We start from the raw sequence: 13,216 nt of genomic DNA, 5'->3' as shown, positions 1-13,216 counted from the left end.
TATAACACTCAGTAGCCATACACCTCCAGGATATGTTCCTCACAGCCAAGGCAAAGGGACAATGCCGACATTAAGTACTCAATTATAGGAGTGTGGTGCCATGACACTGGCTATTGGAAGAACTACCCAGCTGCTCTGCATGCAATTAGCAAGTGGGGAACACTAATTGGTGAACAGGCCATCACCTGGTCAAGAGCATTACCTACAAAGGGCATGCGGACACCTATTCCAAACATCTGTCTACCAGTACTCCACACGGAGAAACAAAAATATGTGGAGAACTACAAAATGAACTGGCACCTCACCAAAGTGTCCTGTTAAATCATAGCCTCACCTCAGGCTTCGTGCCCACTGAGTGGCGCACAGCTACAGTTATCCCGCTCTACAAAGGGAGATCCACCTTGGATCCTGGGAACTACTGTCCCATCAGTCTGATGAGTCTGATCTGCAAGGCCATGAACGTATCATGGAACTTATAAACAAAGACATTGGCAACCTTCAAACACTGGACACCACCCAGTTTGGGTTCATGAAGGGCCGATCTTGTCTCCTGAACCTGACTGACTTCTTCAAATCAGTCTCCAGAGCTGTGGACAAGGGTAAGGTGGTCTACACAGCCTATATGGACCTTGCCAATACCTTTGACACCATTCCTCACTCTGGAATCATAGGTAAACTTACTAAACTGGGCATTAATCCCTACATCACTCGATGGGTTGCCAACTGACTTACTGACAGAACTCACACTGTAAAAGTAACCCACTCAAAATCCAGCTCCAGACAAGTGACAAGTGGAGTACCTCAGGGTTCAGTCCTGGGACCGCTCTTGGTTTGCATCTACTTCTATGAAGTACAGGCCAACACTAAGTGACTCTGGCTAACAAAGTTCGCAGATGACTGCAAACTGGGAGCCATTGTTGAATCCCCAAATTATGTGGATATTCTACAAAAAGGCCTTAATGAAGCAGATGTTTTGTGCCAGAGCCATGGGCTCAAGCTCAATGCCAAGAAATGTATAGTTATCTCCTTTGGGAAAAAACATGTACCCATGAATTACCACATAGGTGGCAGTACACTAAACACCGAAAGTGTGATAACAGACATAGGGACACAGGTGGACAGTGGTCTCACCTTTGATAACCACATCGCCACACAGTCAGGAAATCCTTCTATGTGACACACCTCATCACTAAGGGCTTTTAATCAAGACAAAAGGAGGTCATTGTCCCACTGTACTCATCCCTCATTAGACCCATTATAGAATACAACACCCCATTTGGTATGTACCTCTCAAGACATCTGCAACAACTGGAAAGGCTGCAGAAGTACCTCACTAAAAAAATCACAGGCCTAAAGCAGATGCCCTATGCTGACCGTCTAAATAAACTCCAGCTATACTCTGTTGCATATTGTCTGCTCAGAGGTGATCACTGCTTACCATACAAGGTAATGTCAAACCCAAAGTTGTTGGACATGCTACACTTAAAGAAATCCCAATCCCTCAGAGCCACACTCTCAAGGGATCTAAACCTTGTCATCACAATGAACAAAACATGCTGGAGGGATAGGTCCCTGACCCAGAGACTCCCCAGACTCTGGAATAGACTACTCATACCTGTTAAGCAGAGCACCTCTTTGGCCCTCTTCAAAAGGATCCCTGATGACTGGATGGGAGATAAGAAATTCACCCCGGGGATTACATCAGTCACCCTGCTAGACAGGGGTCCAGGGAAGTAAATATTGTGGGAAGAAATAGCCAGGGAATTATTATGACTAGGCTTGTATAGGCCCTAGGGCCGATAGCCTAGTACCAACCAATGAACCTATGAACCTATGAACCTGTGGAGCAACCTTCTGATACAGCCCAGTGCAGTGTGAAATAATAAAAAGGTATGTGAAACAAGTCAGCATATAAGTGAATGTAGTATGTGTTTTCTAATAATGGGAAATAGGATTTTGAAAGATTTATGTCTGAGCAAGACTTGCTGTAGTGATGTCCTGCTAAACAGCACCTATGGCCATAGCATCTGTCTCTCTTTACTGTGACGTAGAACACAGCTCAGAACCCTAACTCACCCCAGGAAAGGACAGCTCACATATGACAAACACTGGAGTGTCTGTCACACTACTGACTGTGCCACTGCTAGGCCAGCTATAGGGATATTGTACATATCCATATGCTACCTGTGAATATGAGTATGATACATGTTTGTCGTGTAAATCTAAGAGAACTATACAGTGTGTATACACCTTCCATATCCAGAGAATAGGCAAATTTTCACACATGTAGATGGACAGGTGTTCTCATAGGTGGACTGCTGCCCATCATGGCTCTACCACAAGTGCCACAGCAGGTGTCACCAGATGCATGTTTTGGACTGTCATGGAGGCACAGGCACATGTTAAATCTAACACTTGACATATTCTCAGAGTCACAAATGCAACTCTTCATGCTGTGTGTGACAACATCCTTGATCTTGGAGATGCCCACCGTTATTATGCTGAGGTCATAGATAGACGGTTGGGTGAGATGGTAGCAATCCTCGACTGTGGGATGTCTGTGCCACAGCATGTGGCTGGAGTTAGGCATCAGCCACATGGATGTAGGGCAGCACATGTGCTGGGAGTACATTGGTGTAAATCTAAACCATGGCCACATTTGTCACTCAAACACACAGTCAGAATACTGATCTCACACACACAAACATACACACTTGGCATGACTGAGATTAGAACTACTACCTACATAGGTCTTGCTATTAAAGTGCTATGCATTTATTGCACATGCCATGAAGAAAGAAGGGTAGGTGTGCTTCACAGTTCCTTTAAGGTGAACAACATCTACTGGCCTTGCACAGTATGGCAATGGGAGATGTCCTGGCTGAGAATGGCCAGGAAATACTATCAGCTACAGAAATATAAACAATGACTAACACAGATACAGCCATACACACATTTGCCACACCTGCAGTTAGCAGTCCTTCCGATCTCGTCATTCAGTCCATACTGTTACAGAGTTTTGACACAGAGCACACGCCTTATTGTGCTGAAGAGTGTCAACAGTTACCTGTATGGTTGATGGTGACAGCGGTCCTCATACAGTGGACCAAGGGACATGCACTGGGGGTACTATGGTGCAAAAATATTACACCAAGCACCCCACCCACATTGGATATAGTACTCACTCATACCCATGATAATGCTATGACAAACCTACAATCACACATTTACCAGAAATGAGTTTCAGACCTTTGCCTTCCTATCTAATTATTGCTATTAGACTGATATACATTTATTGCATGTGCCACAGAGCTAGTAGGGTGAAGACTGTTTCATGGCTCTCTTAAGGAGTGCAATATCACCATCCCTTGTAATGTATGGCAACATGCAGTGTATTTGGAGAATGGGGCCTCAGAATGCTGTCTCCTTCAAATATGCACACTCACACACACTTGCAAATGCATACACACACACATGCATACTCACATTTGCCAGGACTCAGAGGGTAAACCACACCTGTCTACTCATTGGTAGAGCAGTGTTATGCTGGCACTGCAAGCTCAAGGTAGCCCATAGGGTGAAGGGTGTCACAAGGTAGCTTTACAGTGCAGTAAAGCAGCAGCCCTTTCTAAGTATAGCAAGGGGAGGGTGTAGTGGGTGAGAAGGTTCCCAAAGTATTTTCAACTACTAGTACACAACTCACAAACACTGTTTTACTCAGTAATGTACACAGACATATTTGTCAGCGCTGAGGTCCACTGGTGCCAGTGTCTCTGAGTGTGTAATAGGCTAATGTCCATGGATATATGAGAAGAGCAGGGCATGTGAGTACACTGGTATCATGGCACCTGACATTTGTCACCATGCCATCTATCAACTACTGCCACTTGAGAGATCCCCAGGGTGACAGTTATATTTGCCATCCACTCATTTGAATTTCTCTTGAAGAGGCCCAGTGAGGTGCTTTGATTGACATGTATGCAACATATATCACATAACGTGGCCAGTGTCTGGGTTATGGACCTGTCCCCAAGCATGTTCTGTTGAACATGGTAATGTGGTTGAGGTACCCATGGCATGGGGTGCATAAAGGTTGGGGTTTCCTAGCTGTGGCATTTGTAACAAAGCTGGGCAGACATGGCATTGCCAGTCAAGCAGGGATTGCCTGTAAGTAGCCAAGATGTGACTGGAAACACTTGGAGGTTTGGTCTCTTTCCATATCAGACAGTTGTTTCATGCTTAGGGTCGTACATGTCAAGTACACTTACAGCCTACCCAGTTGTTGAAGGTGTCTACTGAGTTACATGTCAAATGGGCCCCTGGCCCTGCTGATTGGCCTAAAGAGCAGGGAGTAGAGGGAGACATTGACCTCTTCATTCCTGGATGATACACCCTTAGTTATGCAATGTGCCACATGGAAGGACTTTCTGTCCACAGTGGAAGTGTGGTGGTCAGAAGAGAGGTTGCTATCAAGCTGTGTTCACAGACCTCCTATAAGGACACCTGTCTCCATTGGACTACCACCGAAGTGGTCATTTGTGGACAACACATTGATCCAACAGGGGATTGGGACACATTTATTGACTTTGAGACTAAGGCCAGAGTTCTGACAACAGCTGGAGGTGTCAGTGGTGACTTTATGCAGGATGTTAACATAATCTGGGGATGTAAACAGAGCCCCCAATTAGCAATTGTCTGCAAACATTGTTAACCACAGTTCATTCCTGTTGGGCTGGATATCAAAGCCACACAAAACAGACAAGACTGGACACAGGACAAGAACCTGTGGTACTCCACACATGACTGTTTTGCAGTCTGACACCACTCATGACTGTTTTGCAGTCTGACATGGAGTCCACTGCTTTTACACTGTGAGTTCCCTCTGTGAGCCAGTTTGCAGACCACTTAGTGACATAGGGATTAATGACTAGATGAGTGTGTTTGCCTATGATTCCTGAGTGTGGAATTGTATCACAGAACTACAAGGGCCACATATCTTGTTTTGGACTACATATTGTTCTATAGAAATATCACAAGGCAAACAGATTATAGGACTGAAGAGTGTCTACAGCTACCACAAAAGTGGGCCCTGTACAGTGGACATTTGATATTTTGTTGGGTGGACCACACAAAAGTGTAGCAAAACCCACCCCCAATGGATATAGATCACAATGTCAATGACACAACCACAGAGACACACACTTGACAGGAATGAGATTCAAACCTCTACCTAACTAGTTTACTGCACTAAAGTATTATGGATTTATTAGATGCACCATGCTGATTACATATTTGAAAGCTGTCCAAAGGTATCTTTAAAGGTGAGTGACATCAGCAGCAGTGATAAAGGAGGGCAATGTGAAATGGACTGAGTGGGAATCATTCACCTACAAACACACACACAAATAGACACACCTTTCCATTTGACAGGACTGTGATTAGGATTGCTATATAAACAGTTATTGGCACTCTACTGTTACACAGTTATCACAAGCACAACAGAGCCTATAGGGTTGAGGGCTAACAAAAGGAGTTTGTACAGTGACTGACTTCAGCACGTTCTGATATTGGGTAATGGGATGTGTACTGGGTGTGGATAGAGTACAACAGTAACTCCTTCACGCACACACTCACCAGGACCAAGATTCGAAACCCTACCTATCTACTTATTTGCTTTAGCAAGTTATGCACTTATCGCATGAGCTATTGAGCTTACAGATCTAAGGCTTCTCCAAAGGTACATCTAAGGTGACATACATCAGCAGATAGTGTAGAGTGGAACTATGGAATGTGTACTGGGTGGGAAAGGCTTCATAATGGTACTGTCTCTCTCACTGTCTGTGTCTCTCTTCCCCATGTGTATGTGTGTGTATGTTTGAATTATTGTAGTATGTTGGCCTTAGATATGTGTGTGTATCACACAACACAGATGGAGATTTACCACATATCTGTCACCTACAGCTGGATGCGGGTTTTTCTGTCCAATGTGTGAGTGAAGACCAAACAGTTTGCATTTTGGTGTGTGTGCATGAACAACTGCAGATAACAGATATCTCTGGTCCACTGTGGTGTCAGACATGGGCTTTATTTCTCTAAGTGTAAGAGCATGCCCAGTATGACCTTCTATACTGCTTGTGGGAATCCATTCCAGGGAGAGCTGTACTCCAGTACATTGTTTTGTGTGCTACAGCTACACCTAGCAAGCTATTTTTGCAGGATATCTGTACATAGGTTGCCAATATGGGGACATAATCGGTCCAAACATGGGGGGATACTGTGTGTAACTAAGTTTCTTATTACTGTCTGTGTTGCTTGTGTAACATGCTCTGTTTTAGCATATATTTTTGGACATATGTACTGTCTTACAGTGTAATGTATTGTATCATCAACTACTGATAGATATCATTTGTTTGCTCACAGTTGTTTACCAGGGAAATATAAGAGCAATGAAGCATAGAACAATAATGTGAGGCAAAGACTAGACATTGTGGAGGGGTGGCTACAGACAATTGAGTGATGGGTCTATTTAAATGGTCCAGCACCATGGTGCTATGCTGGCTGGGGATCCCCTTCTTGTGCATTTCTCAACTTAACTGAATGGCCACATCCTGCTGTGGGCAAATGTCTCAGCTGTACAGACTTGGCCAGGTTATCCAAAGACAGGACTCATATATCTGGTCAATTTCCCTTCACACTGTGGTTTACAAGCAGGTTTGTGGTTATGCATTCATGGGTTTGCAGTCAGGGAAAAGTATGAACATGCATTTGTTTCAGACTTCACATACTCCATGATATCCATGCTTTTATGCCCCCCCCCTGTAATTCTATCCTCTTTCCAACAGTATGGGAGCAATATTTCAGATGTATTTCTATAGTTTGACCTTTATTGTGACATTATTTATGTCTTGGTCCACAATTCTTGTACTAGGATATGGAGAGGCATGCTACTGGCATTTGTCAGCATGGCCTTGCATTTGTTTTCTGCTTCATGTGTTATGTTGTAGGTTACAACCCTATGACAATCCGTATGATGGCACTATGGGTGAAGCATATGATGGCACTATTTGTGAGCCATGGGCATTTGCAAGAGGCATATAGGCCACATGAGAGTGATGCAGGCCACTGCATTTTTCATTCATACATTACCAGGCTGCAAGCTAGTGGATTCCCCTGGGGTGACATGGGCAAGTGGGTGAGGTGTTCCTGGCAATCCTTTTAGTTCATAATGATGCATCAGTCTGGACGTATGCCGGGTGCTGCTTATGGCTAGGGACACACATGCATGGGACACCATTTCAATATGCTGCATCCTGTCTGTATTCCATAAAATAAATATGATGATTCTGTAATAATTTCCAACAGCAAGGATATGACTGATGAAATACCTGTGGCTGTTGGTGGGGGGAGGTGGACTGAGTGCAAGTGTGATATGAAAGCTTATGGCATCTCTGACTCACAGAAATAACCGGGACCTTCTCCTACCTTGTATGTGGACATCAGCAGTGTGTCATTACTCTATAACTGTGGCTTTTGTGGGCTGCCAGTGATTGGGCAGACAACTAGTATTCCATATCAGAGGGACAACTAACATGATGCTAACCTCTATGTTTAATTGCAAAGGTGTGTGCAGTTCAGTTACTTTCTAGGCACTGCGTAGAGTACTTCCAACTGTGTACTCTTTCTGTGTATGGACCCCTGTTCATAGCCTGTCCATCTTTCTGACAGTGAAACATATTGACATCTGGACAGTGAGTGTGTACAACTAGTGACATAGGTGTAGCTGGGAAGCAGATTGGTTGGCACTGAAGTTGCTGGAACATGGCCTTGTCAACCACAGTACTGTACCTAGGCCACCGAGACACAACATCCAGGCCTACATGCTGTCAACTTCCAGACAATATTAAACAATCACAAAAAAATTGGCACACTGACCCCTGCATATAGTGGACATACATCAATTATCATGTTGATTGGGACAGCTCAGGCAATTTGTGCTCCAATGATATTACTCTACAAACTTACATGTTACTGCCATTTATACATGGGGTGGCGAGGCACATCTGACAACTTTATACATTTGCACTGACTGCACTGGTATTTCAGTTATACTCTGTTTGCTTCCATTTAGTATTGTATTGTGTCCTATCTTGCAGAATGGAGGCATATCGATAAAGTACTCAAGTTAGATTGTAATGGCATACATTTCGGTTTCAGACTTCTTACTCTTCAGAACTATACTGCAACTGCCAGACCTGTTGTAGTATGTCTGTGTAGGTCTGTAGGGGGGCTGTTCACCATTGACAGCATTTGTGGAGCTTTGCCCAACCTTTCTTTCTGGTCATCGACACCTGTCCTGCTGGGTGAGACTAGGGGGTGGGTATAGGAATGCTCATTGACATCCATGTGTGTGACCTGTGGACATCCACAGTTAGTTGAGCCACCACATGTACTGCAATGGGAGTTGTCACCTTGAGTACTACTGCCTAGTATGGGGACAACAGTATTTGTTATGGATTTCATGCTGTCCCACATAGCTGTTGGATATCTGCTGCTATCCCATTTGGCCACACAATTCCCTTGCATGCTTGCATCCATAGCATAGATATAGCTATCAGAACATACTACTCCATTCAGTAATTGATAGTAAGGGTGACTTAACTTGTGCCTGGGGCAGTATTGAGGATGGTGCTGGAGAGCTGACTAGGTGGGATGCATACAGTACACTCCCTCTACATGGTAAAGCACAGGTAGCGTCACATTTGGCATCCCTTTTACTGTATGTGCGAGTCAGAGAAAGGTATCAGTCCCTGGGTCCCTACAGTGTCAGTGTATGTGCTATGCATTGCCTCTTTTCCAAGGCATAGGTGTACTGGGCATGTCTCTGTCTGCCTCTAGGGGCAGGTTCAGGAAGTTCCTCCTCCAAGTCCTTCTGTGCCTGTGGTGATCTTGACAATGGTGGGGTACTGTGTGGCCCCTCCCCATGTTGTTACTGCTGCAGCTGTTTCCGCAGGATCATATGGTGTAGCATGGCACATACTATGAACATTTGTCCCCATGTAGCTGGAGAGTACTGCAAGGCTCCACCGGATATGTCAAGGCAGTGGAGCCGTGACTTGAGCATCCCAAACCAATGCTCTATAGTGATCCTGGCTTGTGCATGTGCTTCATTAGGGCATTCTTGTTTGGGGGTGTGTGCATTTCTGATGGGTGTTCTCAGCCACGGCTCCAGTGCGTAGTCAGCATCCCTCATTAGATGGCCAACTGGGATGTCCCCCTGGCAAACCCCTGATATAGCTGTGAGGAATGCCACATATGGGAGTCGTGATAGCTTCCAGGGCTGCCAGTACACACTTGCATGATAATGCCCTGGGCATCCAACACAACCTCACAGTTGATGGAGGGGAAGCCCTTGTGGTTGATGTAAACCCTACCCCGCTCACCGGGTTGTGCTTTGATGTGTATGTGCATGCAGTCTATAGCACGGACTACCTCAGGGTATTCTGCTATACAGTGGTAGGGGTGCATTATGCTGGTCAACTCCTCACAGGTGCTGGGGAAATATATGTGCTCACTGGCATGTGGTAGTATGGCATCCAGGAACTGGTGGAGTACTCTGGATCCTGTTTCCTGTATGAACGCCATGATATCCCCAGTTGGTCTTTGGAAGGTACCTGTGGCTAGTATTCTTAAGGCTACACATACCTTGGTATCATCTGGGATGGGTTCTCCTCTGTTGGTTCTGGATCTGAGGTGAGGCCAGCACAGCTCAGTGATTTTCTGTAGAATACCCCTGTCCACCCTATTGCACTCCACTATCTCCAGCTCATGTAGCCCCTGGTAGGTTACCTGGGTCTATACACTCTTTTTTTTTTTTTAAACATGTTTTTAATGTGTACAAATGTATTGTGGAGCTTTTCTCCCCGGGTCTCCTCTGAAAATGCACCTGTTTCCAGTCGGTTTTTTCCCAGTAAACAAATGTAAAATAAAAATAACTACATAAATAAAAATAAATTCTCCTCTTCCTCACTGCGGTTTGGTTGTCAGCATTCTCCTCCTCAACACCCCTCGCCTGTTGCACATACTAGTAAATCAAAGCCACAGCAGCCCCTAATATGTTTTGTTAGTTTTGTGTGTTTAACATTTCCACATTTGTGTACACCAGTGGTAGAGTGTTTGTGGAAAAAACTAGTCTGTAAGATGTTTGCATAGTTTATAGTGGTGTGCTGGGCTACTGCATGTGTATTTGGCTGATTCTCATACATTCCACCTGCCAGCTATGCTAGTTCTCCTAGATTGCCTTCCTACTGGTTTTTCCCCTTCCCATTTCCTCCCTGTTTAAACACTTTCTTTTTTTTTTTTTAAACCCAGTGCACCCCTCAGACACACATTCAGGCAATGTACGCAGTACTATGCAAGTTCAGACACACCCCCTTCCTTAGCTGTGCTTAGCTAAGGCAGACACTGACCTCAGGGCTCCAATGTGCTTACAGCAAGTGTGGCACACTCCCTTCTGAGGTCATCAGGCTCTTATTCTTGCACTGCTGTGTGCCTGCACCTGCACGGTTAGGTGCAGACTGACACTTAGTAGAAATCTGTGATTCACCATTAATCTCCTCATTTACATATCCCCCAGTGTAAGTCGATACTTACTGCATTCAAGCACACCCTTTCGCCTTGACAATCACTGATCCCTGGTTTTGTTTGCATTCTGCATGCCATAGACTATAATGGCAAAATGCAGATTTCTTTAAAATTGTGTTCATTTTTTTTCTTTATTTTCCCCACCCCTATGTTTGCGTGTGGCTGCCCTGAGTTTAAACGGACAAGATTGGCAAATAAATAAAAAAGTTTTATTTAACAAAAAATAAGCATATTTTAATGCCAATGGCCTTATATTTGGCCACTGGCATGTGTGTTTCACATTAATACATGCTTTACATGAGCTGTCATGCCTCCATTTTGTCAGATGCAGAAATGTATTCGGTTACTAGCCGAATACATTTCTGCTCTGACACTATTCCTGCACTGAGTCCAGGCAGCCTTGTGGTTCACTAAATCACCTCACGTGCATGTTTTTTACCAGCCGATGAGGAGATTTACATCCTGAACAGCTTTCCATGCAGGAACAGTGTAGGGCTGCTCGTGCACATGAAAACGGCATGTACGTGGATTGCAAAGTGACTATTTTCCATGCAGGAGCAGTTACACTGTTCCTGCATGGAAATCGAAGGTATGTGAATCCTGGGGATAGTCTTCTTGTTGTAAAACACAGGGGCATCAGTTACATGATCCACATTTGCGTGTGCCCCACTTGTTTAAATTCTTATCAATTCAAACCAGTTTTAAAAACTAGGTTTCTCTCCCAGTACTTTAAACATCTTCTCATTCACTTTAAATATATTCCAGTTATTAACTACTATGTCCCTAATCGACTTAGAACAAGTATTAAATGTCACCATTAGGGAGCTGGTAACTTTCTTACTGGGTAACCCATTGTTAACAAACTCTCCTGCTTCAACAATGGAATCACCATTCAAAAGGGTTTTGTAATTAGTCCCCCAACCCTTAACTACATTTATTTATTATTTAATAGTGTATTGGGATAATTTCTATCCAAGAAAATACTGGATATCTGTTCCACTTCAGATAAAACTTGTCAAAATCAGAACATATCCTTGCTGTCCTTACAAGTTGTCCCTTAAAGACATTTTTTTTTCAAAAATAGGGATGACTGCTTTGGATATCCAAGTAACAATTAGAAAATGAAGGTTCCCTAAATTTTTTTACTCAAAACATCTCTTGTCATAGATTTATATAAGGCCAAGTCTAGGAAATCAATACTGTAAACTGAATGTGTATGAGTAAATCTAAAAAAAGGTGTTGTACTATTATTATAGGTCACAAATTCAACCAGAGCTTGTGCATATCCTTCCAAAGAATAAAAACATCATCTACATACCGGGCATACTGGGCAGGCTGCACAATCACATGCAGAAATATTCCAAGCATGTTTCTTTAAGCTTGTATTGAAATATTGCTGTTTTAGCTATCAGGTTTACTTAGTGAAACAAGTAAAGTGAAATTGAAAGGAAGGCTACAGAAATTCCTTGCAGAGTGCTTTTTGTCCTTCTTGGCAGTGCAACTTAATACCTGGAGCAGTGTCTCTACAAAAGAGATTACTGACAAGAAGTGAAATCTGGGGGGGGGGGGAACTTGAATTAAGTTGGTGATTATTCCTGTTATAGGAATCAAGAAGAGGGAGGTACTGTGAGAATTACAAATGCCAACATTTGGACGTTTTGATCATTTGAACCACTCATACACAGATATAGATATAGATATAACTATTGATACAAACACAAATGTAAATATAGATGTAGCTATACATATGTACACATAGACATAGATACATGCATGTGTATCTGTGGTGTGTGTGTGTGTGTGTGTGTGTGTGTGTGTGTGTGTGTGTGTGTGTGTGTGTGTGTGTGTATGTGTGTGTGTGTGTGTGTGTGTGTGTGTGTGTGTGTGTGTGTGTGTGTGTGTGTGCGTGTGTGTGTGTGTGTGTGTGTGTGTGTGTGTCTGAATGTTTGTGTGTAAGTGGTTACATGTGATCACTAGCTCAACATACATGTTATAACCACACTTCATTATGATAGTATCTTTCGAATATTTTTTGAAACAAACCATTCCTATTGTCTGCTTCATAATTTCAAAAATGGGGGCTAATTTACAACACCAAGTAAAAAGTAAGGAAAACCCAAAAGAAAGATTCCAGTCTACCATATAACCTTAACATTTTCTTAACTCGTTACAGAAATGCAGTGCAAGTTTTCAGAAAGCTGCATAAAAGTAATTGTTACTCTAGAAATTTTTTCCATCAACGTGGGATGTTGGTATATTAACAAATACATATTCAAATGTTTTATTCAAACAGGCTTCCTGTCATAAAATGATTCACAGAAAATGATCTGTAAACTTTATTTACTTTATTTACATAGAGGTCATATATGTGGAATCGTCTGTTGTTCATCTCAGCTCTGGCTGGACCCCTTCCTCACACCACTCAGAAGAATGCTGTATGGTGTCGTCACTGAAAGCAGTAACAATGTGACATATTTCAAACTTTGTGGGGTTTTAACTGCAGGTTTCATTAAAGTCTATCTGTTTGTCTGTCTATCTGTCCATTTATCTAGAAATCTAATCTATCTATTATAAT

At 43.2% G+C, this 13,216-nt stretch overlaps 1 protein-coding gene across 1 annotated transcript in view; it reads right to left on the bottom strand.

The window, feature by feature from the left end:
• Positions 1-13,216, bottom strand: part of LOC122803222 (limbic system associated membrane protein) — a 1,483,743-nt gene that overhangs the window by 1,180,249 nt on the left and 290,278 nt on the right. The gene's annotated exons all lie outside the window — the stretch shown is intronic.

The sequence above is a fragment of the Protopterus annectens genome, chromosome 5.part1 (genome assembly GCF_019279795.1).
Source record: "Protopterus annectens isolate FY-2018-M chromosome 5.part1, PAN1.0, whole genome shotgun sequence".
Taxonomy (NCBI): Eukaryota; Metazoa; Chordata; order Ceratodontiformes; family Protopteridae; genus Protopterus; species Protopterus annectens.
This window is presented reverse-complemented; position numbering and strand designations above follow the sequence as displayed.